The sequence below is a fragment of the Rhinatrema bivittatum genome, chromosome 5 (genome assembly GCF_901001135.1).
Source record: "Rhinatrema bivittatum chromosome 5, aRhiBiv1.1, whole genome shotgun sequence".
Classification (NCBI taxonomy): domain Eukaryota; kingdom Metazoa; phylum Chordata; class Amphibia; order Gymnophiona; family Rhinatrematidae; genus Rhinatrema; species Rhinatrema bivittatum.
Window position 1 is genome coordinate 203,431,864 of NC_042619.1, and position 8,917 is coordinate 203,440,780.

At 42.8% G+C, this 8,917-nt stretch overlaps 1 pseudogene; it reads left to right on the plus strand.

Annotated features, from left to right (window-relative positions):
• Nucleotides 1-971: 971 nt before the first annotated feature.
• LOC115092411 lies at nt 972-7,215 on the plus strand (annotated as a pseudogene).
• Nucleotides 7,216-8,917: the final 1,702 nt, after the last annotated feature.

The following is an 8,917-nucleotide window of genomic DNA, read 5'->3' on the forward strand; positions in this document are numbered from 1 at the left end:
CCCTACCCCTACCCCTACCCCCTATGCGCTTGACCCACCCTTTTTTTTTTTTTATTTGTTCCCCCCATCATGGGCTTGACTACCGCCTGCCCGCATCTGCTACTAGGGTGAGCACCTGCGCAGAGAGCATAGGAATGCCGGAATTTGCAATCTGAGAACAGACACGTGCCTCTATTGTACCTCCAACATATGTCCTTTCCCCCTCCCGCCTTCCTATCCTCCCTGCCCTCACCCACTCCCCCTCGCCCCGAGTCCACCCCGGTTCCCGGGCCTCCTCCATCCCCCCTGCCATTGCCCCTCCTCTCACCCTGCCCACTGCTCTACCCTGAGCCATCCCTTTGTTTGTCATCTGCGTGAGCCATAAATTGATATTTTATGTGCCCCAACCCAAAAACTTATTGCCCGCCATTTTCTCCCTGAACTTCTCATCGTAGTTGAGCCAGGCCCAACCTTCATAATCCTTGTAGGCTCCCAGTATGCTATCGCAGTAAGCCAAAAGCGCCCCGTGCAACTCTGGCTGATAGTGCCCTATCACGCTAGCTAATCGCAAGAACCCCCTCATCCAATTAAGAAAATTCTTGGCGATTGTCATGCCCATCTCACCTCCCCCTGACTTTTTGCTACTCTTCTTCTTCCTCCTTCTATTCCCCCGCCTCCCCACGAGCAGCTGGAATATATTGACATATCTCTGTTTGCAAATCTTCTTGAGCAAGTGACTGGGAACTCCTTCCCATAACTCTGACAGCGAGGTCAAGGCTGGATGTCCCATGTCCTGACTTGGTCCCAAATCACTTCGCCTCCTCTCCCTTCTGTCTACGATAGAGTCCGACGAAGTCTCTGATGATGTACTACTACTTGTACTCTCCCTGGACGTGGATTCCCTTCCCCTTTTACCCTTCCTCTGGGCTGCTACTGTTATCTGCTCAGATCCTGTCTTACCAACGTCGGGCCACAACAGCCTGTTTCCTGCAATGTCTCACATTCCTCCTGTGAATCCTTCCTCGTTCTGCCTCTCGCAGCGACAGCAAACACTGTCCGACCTCTCCCTTGCATCCTTCTCTCCGCTGCTCGCCCTCGGTGTCCCAACTGTGGCACCTGTAAACACAAAAGTACTGGCCGCAGCATCTGCATACACGTCTCCCCAAATGTTCCCCCTTTTGTCTCCGCCTCCCCGCTCCTGGCCAACCCCCACTTGACCCGACACCACTTTTCCCACACCTGGGCCCCAAGCAACACCGACAGGCCTCACCCTTTCCCGCCCTCCTCCCCTCCACTCCTCCAGCATTAGAAGGCCCTCCCGTTGTAAACCCTACTCCCCCACTCCTTGGAGTCGCCCTGTCCCTGTCCCCTAATGTACCTCCCAGCTCATCCCACTCTGCGTCGTCATCATCACAGCTGCCCGTCTCCTGACCCCGAGCTGCTGCTGCGTCCTCTCTCAAGCCGGTCCTTCTGGTGACAACTGCTGCTCTCCTCCTCCCTCTCGCCTCTCCAGCCGGCCATGGACTGACCACTCACCTGTCTGCTCTCCGACATTGGGGGCTGCCAAAAGCCATTTCCCGTCGCCCTGTTCCCCTCCATCCAGCCTGCCCCATCCGTCGACGGAATTCTTCGCCTTGAAGGGCCTTCATGGTATGATTCCTAGGCCTGACCGTCACCGCATGGCCGCTGCTTTCCTCCATCAGTGTAGGATCCCTCCCTGCGCGCCCGGAGCCTCGTTGTTGCATTGTCACCCTCTGACTGGGGATTCGATGTCTGATCCAGATGCAATGATAGACAGCTCCCCCTCCCCCCCAAACCCCTGAACGCCACTCTGCCTCGCCATGCTCCCCGGGTCCTCTCCCTCAGTTTCAGGGCCATTCTTGCCTGAAATGTGATCCCTCCTTTCCCCTTGAGCCGCTGCCATTGCTCGCACCCTGCTGACCGTAACCGTCGGCTGCGCCTCCCCCCCTTCTGCGCCGGTCGTGCCTCCTCCACCTGTTTTATCAATGGCTTTCCCTCCACGTCTATGCCCTCTCTCGCCTCCTCGCCTCATGTTCCTAAATACTCATCACACTTTTCTAGCTCACCACCCGACAACACAGCTCGTGCTATCCTCTCCATAGCTCCCGCTCTAACTGCTGTTTGCTTTCTTCTGCATCTTAGCTTTACCAAATCTATGCTCTGCTTTTGAATCTAACTCCTCCCCTAATTCTTATCCCTTTTGCTACCCTAACTCCTCCTCCTCCTTTCCCGCACTTTCCATCCCTCCTCTCTACCCCCTCCCCTGCTCTACCTGATCCTACTTGTCTCGCGTGGTTGCCCCCATGTTATTATCGCGGCTCAGTAAACCTTTGCCGCTTTTATTTTACTCTCAACCCTCCCCTTAATCTGGCAACATCTGCTCTGTATGTGGCTATCGTTAAAGTAATCCCCTAGTTTTACAGTGTTTTCCCAATTTTAGACTATTTTCTTGGTTTTTTTCCGATGCGTATGCCTTCCTCCACAACTCATCGTCTGTGAGTGTCAGACCTGTACACTGTTGTGAACTGATTCTCATATGGAATGATGGCATATAAAACACTCAAATAAATAAATGCCTGAATACTGTTTTGAAAATAGATACTTGTAAGTACTTGGAATAAGCAGTTCACCGATACCTCTGCAAGTTCATCCAATCTGTCTCCAGTTCACCAAGACCCTCTAGCATCTCACCCTCAACCACTGTTCACTCTAAACTGTGCACATGTGCATGCACACACAGGTCATGAAACTTGCACACACAGCAAAACATAGCATGCACAAGAAATTCTGATATTATTTACATTATACTGGCTCATAGTGAACAAATTTGAACTTGGCTTATAAACAGTTGCACAAAAAGAACATTTTTATGAATGCAGTCCTTCAAAAATTTCAGGGATCATTGCCCTGAAACCCCACCAGTTTATCCCGACATTCCACTCAAAAACTGCAGTCAACAGACAAATTTATTTTCACTTGCATGAGTTAATTAGAGGTGTAAAAATGTAAAAATAAACTCAGTAATGTATACACTTATACCTCTTACAAAATAGCACTTGCCACACATAATTCTAAACCCTGTTTCAGGACATCCCTGGCTGACCTCTTTATTCTGCTGGTAAAATATATTTTATTTATTTATTTAATAACATTTCTATACCGTCTTTTCAAAATAGAAAATGACCAAAACGGTTCACAAATTGCCAAAGAAAAAATTAGGAGATATTAACTAAAATAAAAATAAAATAAGATAAAATAATATAAAACAAGCAAAAGCAATAAAAAAAAAAGGTTTGAGAAAAATACAATTTGTAATTTAAACCTTATTCTAAATATATTTCCATAAATTATTTAGATTTACTATACTTAAAAGTACCAAAAAATAGAGGAAACAGAAAAATAACTTAAAATTAAGATTAAAGAAGTTCCATTAAACAGTATATCAGCAGTGAATCAATCAAATATGTAAAGTCATTATTTATTTGTTATTTGTTCATTTGTTCATATCCTGCAAATGCTTCTTTAAACAGGTGTGTTTTTAATGATTTTTTTAATTCTTTGTAATTGGTAATTTGTCTCAAGACATTTGGAAGCGAGTTCCAAAGTATGGGACCAGCTATGGAAAAGGCTCTTTCTTGTGTTATATTTAATCTTGTAAGCCTAACCGTAGGAACGTCAAGTAGGTTCTTACTGGCAGATCTGAGGTTTCTAGTTGGTTTATAAAGCCTCAATATGGTACATAACCAGGTAGAATCCTGATTATTTATCAATGAATGTATTATAGATAAGACTTTATACTTAACTCTGAATTTGATTGGAAGCCAATGTAATTTAAACAAAATAGGTGTAATATGTTGTTTCATTGGGGATCCTGTCAATAAGCGAGCTGCAGCATTTTGAATCTGCTGCAGAGGTTTTAGGATGGAATCAGATAGGCCTAAATAAAGACTATTACAATAATCCAGTCCAGAAAAAATGAGGGATTGAAGCACTGTTTGAAAGTCGGTTTGAATAAAAGTGGTTTTAATCTTTTTAAAGTGTGTAATTTGAAAAATGAATTTTTTACAGAATTTGAAATGTGCTGTGTTAGCAACAAATTGGTAGCTAATTGAATTCCTAAATTATGAGCTACTCTTTTGATTACTATTAAGTCCTTTCCTAATGTAATCGATGGTGGTGGACAATTTACTGGGTTTTCGATCACACTTAACAATAGGATCTCTGTTTTTTTTGTATTAAGTTTAAGTCTACTAAATTTTACTTAGGGAGATGGTATCAGCCCATGAAGATTTATATGGGACAAAGATCTGTATGTTATCCGCATAAATTTTAAATTGGATGTTTAAGGTGGATAATATTTGACATAACAGTAATAAGTAAATGTTGAATAGTACTGGTGACAGAGAAGATCCTTGTGGGACTCAAGTAGATTGAGTGTAAATTTGAGATGAATTGCCTTTGAAGTTTATTTGATAACAACGATTAGTGAGGTAACTATTGAACCATTCTAATACTGTATTTTGTAAACCAATAGCTTGAAGTCTAGATATTAGAATCTTATGATCTAGCATATCAAATGCTGCGGAAATATCCAATAGTATTAACAAAAAAATCTGTGTTCGAATCGAATCCCCTGATGTATCTGTCAAAAGAGGAGAGAAGGAGTGTTTCAGTTGAATCCATGCTAAATGGAAAATATACGCATACTCTCATCACATACACAAATACATGGTACTTAACGGGAGTATATGCTGTTTTTACTCGTGGAACCCCTTTGAAAATTCAGTCCATAAGGAACATATTGGATTTCTGCAGCTCTGCAGTAACCAGAGTATGAACACGTTGGACCCTGGACAGAGGTATTTAAGGAGCATGTTGGAACATGTTTTGAGATAGGATTCAAAACAGGCTTACCCCAAATTGGCACTGAAATTCCATCCAGACATAAACTTTGCACCAGTAATTGGGAATGCCTATGCAGGGCTGAGCAATCCAGACAAGAGGAAGCAGTATGGCCAGTATGGAAATGAGAAAGTCCAAGGACCCCAGCATCGACACGGCCATGCAGATTTCCACTTGGGCTTCGAGGCAAACATCTCTCCTGAAGATCTTTTTTTTTTTTTTTTTTTTTTTTTTTAATTTTCAAAATTTACAGCAAGCCATCACTTACTTACAGAAAAGAAAAAAGGAATACAATAATCTTAATTAACCCTCCATTACTCGAGGCAAAGGAAACTTCTTCAAGATTCATTTTATGCATTTGTATCCCACACAGAACATCAGAGAGGAGGACGAAATTTAAAGGAAGAAATGTGCGAGAAAAACAAAAATGCATGTATTGGCCTAACATAGATAAAGGTGTTATCTTCTTTATGATCCACGTGGATGTTAATTATGTATTAGTAATATCAATTACTCTCCGTGCATTTAAAAAGGATCTCAGTTGCTCAGGATATTGGAAAGCAAAAGTATCTGTTGCAGATTTTACCATGCATTTTCAAGGATATTTTAAAATATATGAAAAACTTAGAGCAAGAACTTGAGGTTTTAATGCAAGAAATTCACGCCTCCTGTTCTGAGTAACAGGGGCGTAGTCTGGAAAGACACGTATTTGTGTCCCCTTAAATTGTAATTCTATATTTTTAAAGTAACGTTTCATGGTTTCAGATAAATCTTTTTCTGTAATAAACGATACCATAAGTGTTGCAGTCTCATAGTATTCCATTGCAGAATCCTCTAAAAACCCAGTCAAGTTCCCTTCATTAACATTAAACGGCGGAACATTTCTATTTTTATTTGACATAGACAAAAAATGCAATTTATTCACTAAAGGGACTTCTCCTTCTTGAAATTTTAAAGTCTCAACGAAGTACTTCTTCAATGTAATATAGGGAAGCTCTCCAATTATTTTAGGAAAGTTCAGGAATCTTAAGTTTAGGTGTCTAGAGAAATTTTCTAAATGCTCCAATCTCTTTGAAACCAGATTTATATCCTTTATAATCTTCAAGTTGCACTCTTGGTTTTTTTTAACTTCAGCTTCAACTGTTATCAGTTTTGGCTTTATTTCATCCAATTGGTTTTCACATTCCTCCAGTTTATGTTCTACTACCTCCAAATTATCCTGGAAACCACCGATCGATTTTACTAGCGCGGCCATAATGTCCCATATTGTTTCTAGAGTAATTTTATCTGGCTTTGCGGGCATTGAAAAACGGGGTCTAAGCATTGACTCACCCGTTTTCAAAACCGGAGATATTCCATCCAGTCGGGTTCCTCCTGATATAGTCGGCGCCGTTGCTCCATCCAGGACCTCAGTGAACCCCTCCCGAATCGGGGTAGATACTGGGGGCATCGAGAAAGAATTTTCTGCCCCTGTTATTCCAGAGTCCACAGGTTCCCGCTGCAGACGCTCGGCGTCTTCCGCCCTCTGACCCCCCTCTGCTGAGCCAATCGCCTTGGCCTCGTGGGTCTGCGCCTCAGCTGTCGTCGGGCGTTCAAGAGGAACAACAATATCGGGCTTATGAGGATCCGGGGGGCTTAAGGTGACTTCTCCGGGGGAAACTGACGCTTCCTCGAAGGTTCCCTCAATGGAGCCTGCTCCTCCCGTCTCAAGCACCTTTGCTGTCGCATACGAGGTGATCAATCGCTGTGCTGCCATTAACTCCGCTTCAGAAGGGTAGGAACGGAGCTTGCCTTTCCGTTTAGCAGGCATCTTTTTGCATGAAAAATTCTACGATACCGGAGCTCAGGAGTATGCAACCGCCTATGCCACCATCTTGCCTCCTCTCCTGAAGATCTTTATATGTTCTTTGATATTGCTTCCCTTCCAGTAATGTCCATGTGTGCAGCAATGGGAGGATGCGCTACACCTACCATCAGACACAAGATCGGAGAGATCATCAGGGAAATGACAGCCTTGGTTCTGTTGCTGCAGCTGATGCCAATTTATATTCTGATCATTGTGTAGGCTCTGAGCCAGATAATGGTCTCCAGCCTTCCCACCCTGGACAGCTTCAGCATACAACCATCTGTAGAAGAATGTTGGAGAATGTGAAGGTGCCACTTTACATTGCAGGTAGCTTCTCCAAGGAATGCATGGGTACAAACCTCAAGAACTTGGAACACAGTGTGGAAGATAATTACATCGCTATCCTCAGGGTAGGAAACTCCAAACCATCCAAAACACATAATCCTTTTCCTATCAGAGCTGTATGATAAATGTTATCAAAACAAGTTGACCACCATACAGTGGGCCCAATATTCAAAGCGAGTTCAGCGCTATTTAGACGGATAAACAGGACTTATGAGGCTATAAAGCAGCTGCTGAATATGCGCCTACATTCAGCGGCTGCTGCTTAGCTGTATAAGTCCCTTATACGGATAAAAGTTACATGTACAAAACGTAGGCATGTACAGGCGGATTGGGGCAGAGCAAGTTAGCTGTATAACTTAAACAGCTAATTACCAATATTCAGAATTAGCCACATAAATATCCATGTAAGTTTAGATGCACGCCATAGAGCAGGTCTAAACTTAGCCAGGTAGACTTATCTGGCTAAGTGCATATATATATTCGTGTATATTCAGTGGCTTCACCATGCTACTGAGTATACATTGTAACTTAGGGGGTCATTTATCAAAGTGCTATATGGCATTTTCACATGTGAAAAACACCTTTAATGCATGTGAAAATGCATGGTGTGATGCAAATTAGGAAAAGGGGAGGAGTTTGGGGTGGAATTTCCCTCTCTCTCAGAATTGTGATAGTTACCGCAAAGTGAGAAAATGCTAGACTATGGGCCTCATTTTCCAAGCCACTCGTACGCAATAAGGGACCTTTCGCACATGAAAAGTCCCTTATCATGTGCGATACCAGGATGGGGCGGAGTCGGGGTGGAGTCGGCCCCGGAAGAGGAGCCGACTCTGCCCCGACTCCACCCCGGAAGAGGAGCAGGCCTGCGATACTTTAGAAAATGAGGCCCTATGTCCATTAATTATAATCATAGGTCAACACAATTGAATGTCCAATATTTTTCTAATTTTTGAAAATGCATTTAAAATACAGTCCCAAATGCACCACTTATTTCAATTGCTGGAATATCTTGAAAAAAGTACACAATAGCATACAATATCATAATTTGTTGTTCTTGTGAGCAGTGCAGAATTCAGTACATCCATCATGACTGTTTTTTGAGTAGTGTTCTGTTTTTTATGCCTTTCAGCCTTTAAAATGGCAATCTGTTTCATTTTAGATTACAGATACTGAGGAGAGCTGTCTCAAACCCCTGATGCAGAGATTTTGGTCTCAAAACCCTGGTCCAGTGTCGGGTTATTTTTTTCAAGATATTTCACAATTGAGATAAGCGGTGCGTTTGGGACTGTATTTTAAATGCATTTTCAAACATTAGAAAAATATTGAATATACAATTGTTTTGACCTATGATTATATTAATTGGCACAGAGTCTAGCATGAAAATCAATGTGCAAATCCCTGCACCTAATTTATGATAGTCGACTTGTTTTGAAAACATTTATCATACAGCTCTGATTGGAGAAGGATTATCTATGTTCTGTATGCACTTGAGATAGGATTGTGTGTGTGTGTGTGTGTGTGTGTGTGTGTGTGTGTGTGTGTGTGTGTGTGTGTGTGTGTGTGGCAGCCCTCAGCAGCTCTGCAGCAGTCAGGAAAGGAGCACGTGGGGGGGCTTCAGCTGTTTTCCAGCAGCGGGAAGGAACCTTGAGAAGATCTCTGCTGACAGGGACAGCCAGGATTATGACAACTAAGAAGGAGTAAATGATTTTTAAAAATGATAACGAAATTAAAATCACACCCTCTCCCATATAAGTAATAAGTTACAGAAAGCTGCAGATTCCTGCTAGTGGAAGCTTATGTGTCAGCAACAAGATGAGTTCAGGA